The 14,451-nt window shown below is 35.7% G+C and overlaps 1 long non-coding RNA gene across 1 annotated transcript in view; it reads left to right on the forward strand.

The window, feature by feature from the left end:
• Positions 1-631: 631 nt before the first annotated feature.
• Positions 632-14,451, forward strand: part of LOC129001091 (uncharacterized) — a 198,320-nt gene continuing 184,500 nt past the window's right edge. The window contains exon 1 of the long non-coding RNA XR_008491386.1: positions 632-686. This is a non-coding gene — a long non-coding RNA (uncharacterized LOC129001091). The remainder of the gene's footprint in view (positions 687-14,451) is intronic.

Below are 14,451 nucleotides of genomic sequence, written 5' to 3' on the forward strand. Positions count from 1 at the left end.
AGCACTAATATTGCGTTCAGATTTGTGAAGGCGTGAGATTTCTTAGTTAACGAAACTTCTTTTAGCTCTTTTATTCCAAACAAGTGTAAAATTCTTGCAATCTGCTATTACGTGAAATTGTTATGCAGTATTATGAGCAAACTCGTAGAGCAAACTATTATCAAAGTATACTCTGGTTTACACTACAACTCTTGTTAAGTACAGTGCATAGACAAATCCCGGTAATCAATTAAATATCTTAGAAAATATTGTGCATACATGTTGTTGCTAAATCATTCAATTATAGGATTATGTGATTTTTCCCCTAAAATTAAATTTTTTTAGCTAACTGTCCAAACCTTGGTCCCGTCACTATCATCACTACATGGATTAGTTAATAAGCTAGAAGTTTTAAACAAAAAATCCATCACCTAACTCACAACCTTACACCAGAAATTTCATAACTGATTGTTTATGATAGAAAAACTTTTACCCCATCAAAAATTCCTTTTCCAGTTTCTATTTCACAACCGGAAAACTCGCATAACTAACCACCCATAAGAAAAATCCAAAGCGCAACTCGCAGAGAAACAAAGAGTGAATGGAAGGGGTGAGCGGAGAGGAGGCAGGGTTGCGGAGAGAGGGGTAAGGATATCGACCGATATGCTAAGCAGCCTGCGAGCGGACCTAGCAGGGGCATAACAGAGGTAAGTGCGATACATATTTCTATAACCGGAACAGTAGCGCACCTGCGGCCATGACGGGAACTAGTGTTATTGATTGGTGGCCACCCCGGGTAAAAAACACCGACCAATAACGCAAGGCCCGTTATGTATCTCCCTCTCGCTATTGGTCCCCTCCCCTCCCCGATTCATATTTTCATCGCGCACCAATCAAAAGCCTGTTATGATATGAAAATTATAACCGTTCCCCGGTTGGTGGGGCTTACGCAAGTCTTCCCACCCCTGGGTTAGGGGTTGAAGATGTAGGTCGGATAGATCATCTGGTAAACAATGTGTTCGGCTGTTACAACTTACAAGTACTGTACTCTGATATGATCGGAGACACGAAATAATTATTTAGTAATCAGTCAAGTCAAACATTATTTTATATAGGCCCACCCCACAACACAACACAAAATGTATAGAATAGTTCCTTAAATTATTTAGTATTTGATAGTACACAAACATTAAGAGCTACATTAAAAACCTACTGACCTAGATAAAATTCACCCTTTCAAATTAACATTCGTTCTCGCTCGGTGGCAGTTGACGATTTTCACACCAGTAGCGCTAGTGCTCAGGGCGTAGTTTTGCATTCAGCATTTTTAATTCTTAACTATTCCCGTTTCGCTATTTTATCCACGCTGGTTGGTAAAGTGGTGAATTTCACGGAGATTTTGACGTTTTGGATTTTGTTAAGGTGATATTTCTAGGTAGATGTAGTTTGTTGGTAGATGAAGGAATTTTCAAAACTAACCTCTTTGCAAGAATGTTAAATGTAGGGACAAGGGAATGGAGTTTACTCATATAATACACTAATTTAGCATTGAATGTGAATAATATACACGTTACCAGTATAAGTTATGTTATATTTGTGGAGTGGACAATACATAAATTCAAAGTTTTTTGTACATTACATAATACCATAACCTCAAATCATAGTTTTAGAACGACTCTTCTTATTCTTAGGGAAATCAATAGAAAGTTGAATAAAATACTTTATATATAATTATTACAATAACATTGTCTGGAATCTTACACGAAAAATATAAAACTAGGGAGATACAGTTAAAAATACACAATTACAATAAAGATTCTCTGTATTTTGTTCGATATCAAGCTCAACCTTTCCCTATTAATTAAAACGCGTGCATAGTTTAAATTCCAATAAACTAAGAATTAATTAACTTTAGAAATGATATTAAACGTTTTAACATACAACGCTAGAGTATTTACATGAAACGCCAGAATATGTAGTTAATATGTATTAACGATTACAAGGTCAGCTTAATAAGTCAATTTGAATGATAGTCAATGCAGTTACTATATGATGGTTATAATTTATATCTATTTACATTCACTCATTGTGGTAGGCATATTGTTTAATCATTAAACTATTATGTTTCCAGATATATTGTTTTGAAAATTTTAACAATATATTACATTGCATTGGTTTCATTTCATGGAATCCTAGGCCTAATAAGCTTTATGTTAAAGTACAATCAGAATTTTTATTTTGTAGGCTTATAAAAACGCGTGTGTTACGTACATATCTCAAATGCATAACCATCACACTATTCAGGGTCATCAGTTAAAAAGAGCTGCATTGACGAAAAATAAAACTGGACGTTTAAGCATAATTCACTCATGATGCGATTCTATAGAAGCTTTTTGTAGTATTTTGGCATTGACTAACAAATATAAATATCGTAAAGTTAATTAATTTATTTGGTGTTTTAGAAGGACTTAATTTATTTCGAAACTAAACTAATAAAAAAAAATTGAAGTTCGACGTGTTATAATTTTTACGTAGGTAACTAACTACTTTTTACAACTAACTATATCCTACGTCATACTCACCCACACCTAACCACATAAACCCAGGTTTAATGTAATAGAAACCCCTTGAAATGATTTATCATCTGTAGCGTTTATAACAATTTCTGTGAAATAATAGTCTAACGTTAATGCAACTTAATAGTGTAAATGGAAAAATAGGCAAGCATACCTACACAAACTTAAATATATGGGCAAAAAAGTCATGGGTTTGCTTTCCAGCGACATCACAAAATATTTAACAGCAATGTTCATTGTTGTTACTGACTCTGACTTTGCTTTGCTTGATTCGTTCGAAGTACAAGTCGTAGGTCATGGGCTTCAAGAGACCGACAACTTCTTTTTAATGAGCGCTGGGTACATATAAAGGATCAAAGTTCTTCTTACTTTTCTCAAAGTTTAATCGGCGCTCTTCTTAGGAGAACACTCAGCTACTCAACTATGTATACTGCACATTCAACGTATTTTATTTTTGCATAGAACAAGCCTTGATACATTTAAACTAATACAATACTTTTATACAACATATGCGATAAAATAGACTCCTGTTATATGGATTACGATACTAGTTCTATTCGATCTATATCCGAACTAAACCAACCCAAATACAAGTTATACCCCCTAACCCGAATCCAAACTACCACTGCAAAATCTCACCCGAACCCCAACGTCAAATTCTATCCAACCGTCAATACTGGAACCATAAAGCTCCATGTGGAATTTCAGCCTGCCATTGCTGTCACTGCCAACATAGCGGCTCGAAATATCCCCGAAGCGAAATCACAAGTGGGTGATTCCCGGAGCGATCCGGACGATTTATCTGTGTGGGATCAGGTTTCCAAATGGGAGCATGTATCGGCGTTCCATCGTTTGCCATTATGAAAGCCAAATGTTAGGGCGGTACTGGGAATGGAAATGGGGGGGGAACGGGGGGTGGAAATTATTGGCAATATCTCCACGGGTTGATATGCACCACATCAGTGTACATAACCCCCCCTCCCTCTCGCTCTATCTCTCTCTCTTTTACCACCCCTACCGCTATACATCTAAACGCCACATTATTGAATTTATATATTTTATCAACATCGATCCAAGCCCCTTCCATTGCTTCTTTGTGTTCTGATTTATTTCAGTTCAGAATGGAAACCAATAAAAGTTGCAGAAAGTTTATGCTGTAGTGAGGTTTGTATGTTTTGCTGGGGTGGTTTGGAAGTTGAAATGGATTGTGATTTGCTTGTTGCATAAGTAAATTCTAAGCGTATTTGAAAGACACAAGACAATCATTGTTATGGACCGGGATCATCAGGTAAAATACCGTATATTTATCACATAGAAACATATTTAGATGAACAAGAGTGTTAAGACTCTACCACATCAATATCACCATCATTATTATAAGCTGGGATAGAAGAAACGTTTTAGACGTGTAATGTGACTTGAAGCGTTGTAACTGATAAATATCAGATGTTTCTAAAGACATGACCTTTTATCAAAAGGCGGATCTTCAAGGACAGCTAAATAAGAAAAAGGTCTACTGGCTTTGCAGGATCGAATCAACAACCTTCAGATTGATATACTAATTATAACCACATCTGGTACATCCTAATCTAATTTAAATATCAGGGTGGCTCATTTCTATTCAAATGTTTGAAACTTGAACTTCAGGCTGTGTTGTGTATATCGATGAAAAAAAAAACACAAAAGATTGAGTAAAAAACTATGACATTGATTTTGAATAGTGATAGAAGACTTCGAGTTTGTTCTCAGTTTCATGTTGCTGACATTTGAGCATTTTGAATTCGAATGTTCCTCTCTTGTTCTGGAGTAGAGCTCACAATTTGTGCTTCGCTTTTGGTTTTGGGAATTATTTGAGTTGTATCAGTTTAATAAATAACAAGACAATCCTCTTCATAAACTGGCCAGAAACATATCTCATAATTGTTTCCCAAAGGACGGTCTTCATTCACCGAGGTCTCGGGTTCAAATCATTCAAATCACCAATGTATTTTATCCAAGTGAATCTAGACGTAGCCTGAAGTAATGTGGAAAACAATTCCGGGGTATAGGACCTAGATGAACTCCTAGAGGAAGGAAATCCCAATGGTCATATATTTAAACGATGGCCATATTAAACTTAGACTCGGAGCTATTTGTTTATTGGACGCTCAATGAGTTCAGTAATGAAACTAGATAAAAATTAATACGGGATTTATATTTCAAACTGTAAGGTTTTACAAAAGTATAAATTCATCTACAAACCCCTATCTGACGCGCTGTCTTTCTTACCCAACCATTTACGCGGCAAGCGAGCGCAGTCAGCTTTAATATCCAGATATTTATGTGAAGGGATCATGTATCCGATGTATTATTGTAGGGCGAGCGACACGGAGGGTGTCACCCTTATGAAATATTCACAAGTATGCAATCTCTATTGCCGATGCGAAAACAATTCCAGGGGTGCCGTATTGATTGAGGGGAAGATGCCGCTGTGTGTGTGTGTGCGTGCGTGTGCGGATGTATTGACCAAAGTCCTCCGCAATGACAGTTCCGCCGGATGAGTGACCGCCGAGCGCGCACACCCTCACGCAACTCCCGCCAAAAAATTCGATATTAATATCCAGAAGGGTGGGAGCAAGACGCCGCACTGCGCCAATGGCATCGCATCTTGACCCTCCTCCCCTCTGATATGATGAATTTATGGATCTAATAAAACGAAGCTACCCCATTGGCTGAGAAGATCCACCGTCGCACCTATGAGGTAATATACAACCCCTCCCCGGCGCGGGAATATCAGGCGCGGCTAATTTGAAATAAATCAACATTTTCCATTCCGAGGTGCCTCGCGCCCGTCTTGCGATAATCCCAGTGACAACTTAATGAAAATATCCCGCTGTTCTTTCGTATTCCCGATCCCGGTCGGGTAAGCTCCATATTGCATTATAAAGTTTCATTTTCCCCAAACACTTTCACCTGTAATTTCTTCGGGTGAAATTTAATTAAGTTGTACACTACTGTAAAGTATTGTGTATTTTTATTAAATTAAAATTTATTTTTTGTTACCAAAAAACAAAGAAACACAGACATCTGAAAAAGGTTTTAAGTGCTAAATTTACTTAGAGCACAAAAGCAAATGCTGTGGAAAATACACTTAGTGTCGTTTAATATATTGATAGTTCATTAAAATAAAGAAAATGATATAATTTTAGTAAAGATTAATACACATTGCACAAAAACCTTACAAGTATTTTTAGAGAGAGGCCCTACATAAATGCACACAATATAATTTGGCTTGAATAAGAAATAAATTTACATATGCACATAAAATAGGGTTTGCACAATTCACTAATTACTACATGTTTAGCGAATTTTCCACTATGGGAATGAGTAATTGCCATAGGTCTCATGGTAAAGAATAAACCAGATATTTTTGGATTGGTACAAAACTTGTAAACCTACTTATTCGAACGAGTTTTTGAACCGGCATGATCGAGCCATGGAAACTGGTTTTCATGGGGGTGTTATGTGGTATAAATAGGTTTGTCCCATGTTGACCTGAAAACATTAAACTACATGTCATAAGATGGTGTATGGATTGAACCGTGCAATATCTAATCAGTAAATAAATACATTCAAACAGACGTTAATAAAAGGTAATTTACGTGCAACACAAAAGAGAAGACTGAACACATTTTGCCTTTACTTTAGCCAAAAAAAGGAAAAGAGCGAGAATCATGAATGTTTAAAGAATGAGACCAAATAAAGGCGTCAGGGTATGCAAAACGAACGAAGCACTCATTTTGCGTACACTATTCTGAAGGCGTACTCGATGCAGATGATCAATGGACAAACTCCATTTCTACTACCAAATAAGAGATAATATTATTTAATATATGGTTAATGGTCCTTGATATGTCATTTTTTTTGTTTAATTTCCTCCAAGCTACCATAAAATGTAAATGTCACATTTATTTAATTTTCATATTTTTATTCGGAGTATAAACAGACATAAGTAGTCTTATAAGACTTAATAAACATATTGAAAATGTTACTGTCCACACAAGGTGGTAAATGGTGATTGATTTTGACAAGACCCAATACGCAAATGACTTTTCGTCTAAACAATAACACATTCATTTAAACCCTTCCGTAGGAGGGTGGAAAATATTACTTAAGTTTTTTAACACGATTTTAATTAAAAGATGTAGATGGTTTTCTAGTATGTTAAACCACTCATTTACTTCGAAAACAATCCCTGACTTTAAAATTGGTGTTAAAAGAAATATAACATGTTTCGAATTACTTGAACTTATTTTACTTCTGTTGGTTAAATGGTATATTTTAACCCTTCACATAGTTATTTTAGCCTGAACATTTTAGTACTGAATAAATTTTTGAACTCTATAAAAAGAAGAAAACAGTTCAAATATATAAATACGAGCTTAAGACACAAAATCAACGACAGGTTTTTCAAATTAAGAAGTAAATAACATTTCCTTCTCATATATATAATTGAAAGCCAGAAACTAAAATTGAATCTACACTTCACTTTCAGCGTTTTTCAGGAGGCTGAACCCTCCAGCAAGTCCCGTCAGGTATACTCGGAATCGAATTATTCGCTTGTCAAAACCGGAAGTCTCTTGGTCGGAATCATCGCAAAAGCTGTTTATCTCTGTCTCTGTGACGTCATCGGTCCCCAGCTGTTTATCTCTGTCTCTACGTCATCGGTCCCCAGGGGTGACGTCACCGTCAGAGATGGGAAATCTGCATTATCAAAGAGTCCTCTATACGGTAAAGTGAGTTATGTTTATCCCCAAGGCGTATCAACCTGAAATTGATCCGAACGCTTTGAGCTGCTAAACTGGATTTTTATCAAGTTCATTTAAACTGAAAATGTGTTGTTGAATTTAGGTATACTTTTTACGTTGAAAATACTTTTTTGTCAATGAGCTAATTTAGTTTCAAAGGAAGCCGAAATACGACATAATTTAACATTCACTTCCACTCACTCTTTTATTACACAACCTTTTTAAACTAAAAAAAAATCAAATATACTCATTGTAGTCCAAAGTCAAAAGCAGGGTTGTGAAATATTAGTTTACTGCAAGTAAGAAATTATGTTTCATTTAAGTTTAAAGTTTAATACATATATGGCGCTCTAACTAGTGAGTTGGAAACAGCTAAATTTAACCTGCTATAGTCTAATGTTACTGAAAAGCTTTCCTGAACAAGAATTTTAACAGATGACAAAAGGTTTATACTTACTTACTTGATACTTGAAGTAAGCCCGTTGGAAGTGCAGTCGCACCACCGTTGTCATAGTTTTGTTTACATCTCCTTATTCTTCCAGATGCTCTTTCAAGTTGTAATATTTCTTTCCCATCAGATGCTTCTTTAATTGTTGCTTGAATCTGTTTAAGTCTTGAATACCTTTTATGTCTTCTGGTACTTTATTATAAATCTTTGTTGTGCTATCTTTTTTCTGTCTGGTGTTGTATCCATGCATTTGTTGGTTACTTATAAAACATTCTGTTTTTCTTCTTAGTAGGACTGCTGATTCCAAAACCAAGGCTGAAGCAAATGTTAGAATGTTCAGTTGCTGAAAGATAGGCCTGCAGTGGGCTATGAAGTGTTCTTTGTTTATAGTTCTTATTATCCTTTTTTGCAACAGAAATATTCTATTTGCCTCGGAGCAGTGACCCCCAAAAAATACAATATATTTTCATCTTTTTTCCTTACTTGGTTAGTTTATTTTCCATATCGTAATATTTAGTCAACTATATAAAGTCAACATGTGATAAACCCGATTTTTCTCGGAACGTTAAACTGTCCGAAAGTCTTTTGTATCGCTCCGAGCGAGGCTTTACTGGACCAAAGAATCCAATCCGTGACAGACTGAAGAGAAGTTGATCAAATTTACTCGGACCACAGAACGATTGGTTTCCAGAATGGATGCTTAAGTTTTAAAGAAACGTTAAAGAAATCAAGAACCGGACTTCAAAGGTCGCCAATTTGAGGGGTTGATTTGTCGAAGTAATCGTGGTAAGGGGGGGGGGGGGGTCAACAAAGCATCTCTAGATTGAACGAAAGGTCTACCTGCCCAAGACGGAAAAATAAAGAAACAAACCCTCCAGAATAAAAACATTTCATCCCCCGAGTCAATCAGCCCAGCTCAACTTTGCCAATTAAAGTGACAAGCCCAGGATTGCTGGATTGTTCCCCCATAATCCATTTCGTTTGTCCTTTGTTTGAGGGCCGCTTTGGCTTTGATAATGGGTGTATGGTGAAGTGTGGTGAGATTAATTTAGATTTTTTTGAAAATAAACCTTTTTATGTATGGGTATTTTACGATTTAAGTTTCTTAGGATATTCTCGTTTCAACCCTTTTACGTTATTATTTATTTTATTGTCGATCGGAATTTGAAAATAATTTGCATTTAGAGATATACAGTATGTTATAATTTTTATTTCATGTTCAAGTGTAAATTTGTATAAGCTATGCAATATATTTAGTAAAGTTCATAGAAGGAAATGCATGACTAGTTGAGTATACACGCAGTCTTATTTAATACAAAAATCGTTGAATTATTACTGAGCTAAACAAATAATGCCAAACGCTGTTGTGTTAATACTACATATCAATAAAATATACAATTTTAGCCATCGTTTGATAGGCTAGTGGATTGTTTATGTTTTGAAACATTGTATGTAAGCCAATCTGACAGAGGCCTTAACGAATGAAAAAAATACAGATTTGACAAAACACTTGAAACTCACTATTGCTATTCCTTAAGTTAAACTTGCTCATAACAATATAGTAGGTAATCATTATTATGTTTAGTATGAAACCTTCATTTTAAATAATATACTTAACTAACTTGCGGAACTGTATGTTGAATGAGCTTCCCAACTATTTCCATTTAATGCGATATTGTTCTTCTTATTCAAAATGGCGCCTTGTGAAATCACATTCCCGCCAATTAAGCGACAAAGTTTGCCAATCAGGTGGTTCATTATGGCGGGAGATTGATCCGCCGAGCAGTGCTGCCTCCAGCGGACACTGAGGGAAGTAAATCATTTACTCTCTCTGTGAAACCACGGTTTAGTTTTAGCTTTAAAAATATCAAACAAACTTAAACCTATTTATCTCCGAAATTGAGACCGATATGAGTTCCAGTTTTAAAATAAAAATTATATATTCTTCCTACAATAATGAGTAATGTGCAAGTTTAAATCGACATTCTTAGCGTACAAGTAATATTATTTATCCCGTCTAGCCTAAAAACTGTCTTAAATTTGAGTGAGCTGTAAAATTTAGAAAACAACAAAAATACTTAATTAATTGTGTTTAATTTAAACCTAATCTTTTAACTTTACCATTTCTTCTCAATGACAACAAACGAAGTTTAAACATCATTGTTGACCATACAACAAATGTGGATGGTCCCAATACTATGATAAAAACGAAAAACGTCTATGTTATAAATCAATTCGTTTATTAAAAAACACACACGCATCCTTTCATATATTTACAACGATGTTTTTTTTCAGTAAATATATTCCTGTCAATAGAAAACCATTTGCTTGAGAAAATACTTCCAATCTTTAGAGCCAATGATCTCCTTATAAGCAATCTTAATGGTTATAGTTCAAACCCCGCGAATATCACCTGACTTTCGGAACATTCAGATCTTATAAAGACGACATTATGAAACATACCAGTTGTAAAAAAGTATTACCATTTCGTACAATATCTCAATACTCATCAAATTTTCGAACTATCTAGCTCAGTGGTAACTTAAGCTTACAAACCAGAAGTCGCTGGTTCGAAGCCTTCAGTCTGCATTTCCAATACACTACTAATTTACTAATTTATCTTATGACTGTAGTCATCATTTGCTTATGTTTGAAAATTCTTCATCCGATTAAGTACGAGAGTAGACATCCCAAAGTTGTAGCAGATGTAGTGTGAAAATGGACGTGAGCCACCGACAGAGTGATATTTGTCATTTACTGATTTCTTTCGCATACACTTTTTAACCAACCTAATCTGAAAGAGCAGCTTACTGTAAGCTATACAACCTTTTATAAATCATCAGCTGCACATTAGATATACAGGATTAGTAAAAAGTGTGGAGACCCCCTGTTATTTTTTTAACGGCCCATACTAGAAAAACTAAACTTGGCACACCTTTATGGCATGTTATGAAGTACTTTTTGGGCATAACCGTCACTTGGTGTACATCCCCAAAATGGGGGATTTTGGGGGAAACTCAAAAATTTCAAATACAAAGACCTACCGAGTGACCCCTCATTTTGAAGGTCCTGGTAAAAGAAAACCAAAAACGCAAACTAGAGGTATTTATCTCAATCCAGTAAAAAATGGCAGCCAATTGAAATTCTCAGAAATTGAATTTAACTTGCAGCTTTCCAAGTCTGGAGACCCCCTGTAAATTTTGTAGCGGCTCACACTAGGAAAACTGAACTCTACACACCTTTTTGGCATGTTATGAAGTACTTTTTAAGCATAATAGCCACTTGCTTACCAAACCCAAAATGGGGGATTTTGGGGGAAACTCAAAAGTTTTAAATGATAAGCCCCATCAAGTGATCCCTCATTTTGAAGGTCCTGGTAAAAGAAAACTTACAACGCAAACTAGAGGTTTCTATCTCAATCCAGTAAAAAATTGAAGCTGATTGAAATCTTTAGAAATTGGAAATAACTTGCAATTTTATATTCAATTGGCTGCCATATTTTACTGTGTTAAGATATAGACCTATAGTTTGCGTTGTTAGTTTTCTTTTATTATGGCCTTCAAAATGAGGGGTCACTCGATGGGGCTTATCATTAAAAATTTTTGAGTTTCCCCCAAAATCCCCCATTTTGGGTTTGGGAACTTATGAGAATTTCAATTGGCTGCCATTTTGTACTGAGCTGAGATAGAGACCTCTAGTTTGCGATGTTGGTTTTCTTTTACCAGGACCTTCAAAATGAGGGGTCACTCGATGGGTCTTTGTATTTGACATTTTTTAGTTTACCCCAAAATTTCCCATTTTGGGGATGAACACCAAGTGGCGGTTGTGCCCAAAAAGTACTTAATAACATGCCATAATGGTGTGCCGAGTTTAGTTTTTCTAGAATGGGCCGTTAAAAAAATAACAGGGGGTCTCCACACTTTTTACTAACCCTGTATATATCAACACATTAAAGGATTTAGATAGAAGACACTCAGTAACAGTTCAACTATCAACTATCTTCTATTTGAATGTGAGTCAGGGCGTGTTTCTAAATTAATAGTTAATGTCCCGAACTTCGGCGAGTGAGGGTCGGATCCCGACATATCACAAGGACATCAAAAGCGTTTAAATTTCACAAATAAAATGTCACTGGCGTTGTAATAAAAAAAAATAAAAAAAAATGGCTACAGTTGGGTTTTGGAGATGAGACGTAAACTCTATTATACAAAACTCAATTCTTAAAACATCGGTTCTTATGCTTCACTTTCATAGAATCAAAGAACATATCATTATTGTATTGTGACGATCAGCTTAGATTCATATCACAAAGGGAAAGATTTACCATGTATGACCGAACCATACAGTGTATAAACGACTGTAGCCCCCGGGGTGAACATTTCCCACGGGGTTTCCGAAAGAATCTGGAACCCTCCACTTGCATTCGCGTCAGGAAAATACTTAGAGATTTTTCTTCTTCTCACGTGCCGAGTCCATTGGCGATTCTCTTTCTCCAATTTTGTATCAAAGGTCCGGCCTGAGTGGTCAGCGCAAACAGAGGTTCTGAATCACGCCTTTCCCTTGGGACTCGCCTCACACTGGCGATCTTGGGGTTCGATCAATACGGAAATTACGTTATAATTACCACTCTGTGGACGATGGAGATTTAGATTGACTTATTCGTGAGGACGGTGAACAAGTTGAATACAGGATTAGGTAACTATAAGTTTATAAGGTTGCGAATTTAAATTTAGAGTATTTTTTTTGTCCTAGAACGCTAGGCGCCTGGGATTGTTCTTCACATTACTTCAGGGCACACATCTAGGGTTTGCGACATTATCACTTAGATAAAATCCATTGGTGATTTAACAGGATTTGAACCCAGGACCTCTTGGACCGAAGTCTCTAAGCGCTCTAACTACTAGACCAGCTCGCTCCCCGGAATGACCAAATAAATTAGTACATAGTAGAGTTGCTATTCAATTTCCATACGGATTATCATAAGCCACAGTAGAATGGACCATTCAAAGAATATAATCATAGATAATCATAGAACAATCCGCATACCCACTTGTGTTGGTTAGTCTATTATAGAATGCATAAAACTCTATTATGTCCATTACTTGCTGATAATGATGATAGTACATGTGATGTAACATATGTTGGGCTTCATAGAATATAGGCGGCTTTAGGGGAAGAAATCTATCCCTTTTAAACCTCCCATTTGAATAATACTAGAGGTCATCCAGTGTAAAGACTTCTCTATTTTCACCCCACGCTGTAAATAAAACATGTGATTAGAATTTTTAAATTCCATGTTTTCTCTAGAATTTCTTCCATTTGTTTTGATTTTCTGTTATTATATTTAGTTTTAATTCGTCACCAGCATGGCAACCCATAAGGCCCATGTTAATTTTTTCAAATTTTAAGTTCATTTTTGTGATCATTTTGAGCCTATTTTAATTTATAAAGGGATTTTACACACCTACAGAAAAATATCTTTCTAACAGTATGAGTAGGTTTTCACTACGATGCACACCAGCTGAGAAAAAAGGTTTTAAAGAACTATGCTTGCCTATTAATTACAGCTGAGGTTTAACAAAACATCAATTAGCTATGCCATATATATTTTGAGAAAAACAGTAGTGGGGGAACATTCCCTCAAACTGACTAAATTTTGTGAACCGGTGGTAAATAGTTTAAAATAAAATATTCGACAGAAATCAGAACAGTGATTAATTTAAATCAACGCACTTTGTCAGTGAATCGATTAAGAAATATATTCACAATTAAATATACTACTGTTTGACCCAGATGCTAAGTAAGTATGGGCATAAATAACTAAATCAATTAACATCAAAATCAACATTAATAAATTTAAATAACAATAACATCAATATCATTTTAGGGCTGAAGCACCAATGATGACTTAGCAACGAAACCAAATAACATTAAATAGCTACAACTAATGTAGTCTATTAACAAACAATCAACGTATTTAGAGAATTGTCTATAAATGCTTGAATAATCAATATTTTTTTCAAAACACAAGTTAAAGCTCGTAAAACCAAGAAAGTTCTTACTTTTTACCTCTCTGCTCTAACAACAATTTATCATCATACAGTTAGTAGCGATATTCTGTCTAATTAATGGCCACACGTAACTATTAATAGGCTACAGTGGAAGTGTTGGAAATTTTAAATTATAATAATTCCAATTCAAAAATACGCAATTTCCTATTTTAATCTTGACAACATAGTGACATAGATAAAACATACTTGTATCGATTGGTCTATGTCAGTAAATAATGTTTATTCCCTTACAAAGTAAATTCATAACTTTCAACAAACCACAAACTCCGACGATATAAGTTCCAAAATGAAACGTATAATTTCAGGACTCAGTGCGAGGGGAAGCGAAGTAGGGGTGAAGGGGAAGTGTCCGAAGATCGCCGCAGGCTCGAGAGGTGCGTTTTGTTTGCCGGGAAGAAATGGAGGGAAACAGTTTTTGAGAGTTTCGATTGTTGGAAAGAGTATAAAACGTAAGTTGTCGGTGTCTCGCCACCCCGGGAGACATGAGGGGGTGTAAGGGGGGGGAGCCCCGGAGGACACGAGAGTGACTTGTAATTCGCAAAGTCCGTCCCTCAATACCCGCTGCAGGATTTCTTCAAATAACATGAAAT

Source organism: Macrosteles quadrilineatus, unplaced genomic scaffold (assembly GCF_028750875.1).
Source record: "Macrosteles quadrilineatus isolate MER2022 unplaced genomic scaffold, UCM_ALF_1.0 Scaffold_8__2_contigs__length_117827958, whole genome shotgun sequence".
Taxonomy (NCBI): Eukaryota; Metazoa; Arthropoda; class Insecta; order Hemiptera; family Cicadellidae; genus Macrosteles; species Macrosteles quadrilineatus.